This window comes from Syngnathus typhle, linkage group LG21 (assembly GCF_033458585.1).
Source record: "Syngnathus typhle isolate RoL2023-S1 ecotype Sweden linkage group LG21, RoL_Styp_1.0, whole genome shotgun sequence".
Classification (NCBI taxonomy): domain Eukaryota; kingdom Metazoa; phylum Chordata; class Actinopteri; order Syngnathiformes; family Syngnathidae; genus Syngnathus; species Syngnathus typhle.
Genome location: NC_083758.1, coordinates 1,299,365 through 1,300,741, shown reverse-complemented (window position 1 = coordinate 1,300,741; position 1,377 = coordinate 1,299,365). Strand labels below are relative to the sequence as shown.

Sequence of the window (1,377 nt, the reverse complement as noted above, 5' to 3'; positions counted from 1 at the left end):
ACCTGTCCCCACGTCACGGCACTGCACCCCTGTTTCCCGGGTGCCCACCAACCTACGCTCGGCGGGTTTTGTGTTCATCCGCCACGACGCCCACCGCGGGCCGTTGCGTCCGCCTTACGACGGGCCTTTTAAGGTCTTGCAGCACGGGAGTAAGAGCATGGTCGTGGACATCGGCGGTAGGCCTGAGACTATCTCGGTTGATAGGATTAAGCCTGCCCACGTGGATGTTTCCCGGACGTTGGAATTGGCGCAGGCCCCACGCCGCGGACGCCCCCCAGCGCCTCGCCCCTCCGACCTGACCGAGCTCCCACCTGCCCGACCGACAACGCGACCGTCCAGCCCAGCGGTCTTTCCGGCGGCGCCCCCTACCCTTGACCCCCTGCCAGCCCCTGCCACCTACACCCGCTGTGGTCGGGCTGTCGTTCCTTTCCGGCGCGGGGATTTTGACTATGGGTGAATTCTGGGGGGCTTGTGTAGTGGGTTGACATAATTCACCCGGAACCTAAGTTCACGTTGCCGAGTTCCGGTGGGATGTTTTACACGTGTGGGAGTTTCCTGTTTGAGGAGTGTGTGTTAGGATCTCGAAGGGAAAAGAGTCGGCCCGTGGTTGAGAGAAGCTAATTATAAATGTCATTAAAACAACTGCCGTTGGCACCGTCATTTATCACTCCGCCTCCGACTCCAGTCCTTGCACACCACAGTCTCTTTATTTAAGTGGTTTCCTCAGACCAGTTTCAGTACATCGCTTCTCGGCCTTTTGGCTAAGACCAGGTGTAGTATCTGTTCTTATCAGATTAATATCTGATACGTTCCCTATCCGGGGACCATGTATATATTGGATTTTCGCAACAGGGAGATGGTATAGGGGCTTGCTCCGTCCACTCTATGCATCGACCTGGTATTGCAGTACCTTCAGGAGCGGTGCGCCCCCCTCTACTGGGCAAATAAAAAGTAGTTTACATCACAATCCGTTAGCTTCATTCTCACAGGATGAAGCAGAAAGTCAACGACGTCTTGATCGGATTTGATTCAAGTTCATGTTGTGTGCTAACTGTTAGAGTGGTGCTCACTCTAACTTATTTTGCAAGAACCACTCGGAGACAAGTTAGTCGTTTTGGGCACCTGCAGGCGGAGAGTCCATTCGTCACTGTGCGTACAGCAATGATCGAATGACGTCTGACTCTCGCTTCCCACAAGACCATCTTTATTAAGAGAAAAAGGGTGGGGTGACCATAGACTGAATAGACAAGTAAAAAAGGCCCTTGACCTCTAGATTAGCAGGGCAGGGGATGTTTTACGACATTGTGTAGGATGGAACAAGCTAGGTTATTTATTACTGGTTACACACCAACATAAGCATAAAACTAATCTACCAAG

At 52.6% G+C, this 1,377-nt stretch overlaps 1 non-coding gene across 1 annotated transcript; it reads left to right on the top strand.

Moving 5' to 3' along the window:
* Window positions 1-741: 741 nt before the first annotated feature.
* Window positions 742-932, top strand: LOC133145883 (U2 spliceosomal RNA). Its single transcript, XR_009711130.1, has one exon. It is a non-coding gene; the product is annotated as a U2 spliceosomal RNA (small nuclear RNA).
* Window positions 933-1,377: the final 445 nt, after the last annotated feature.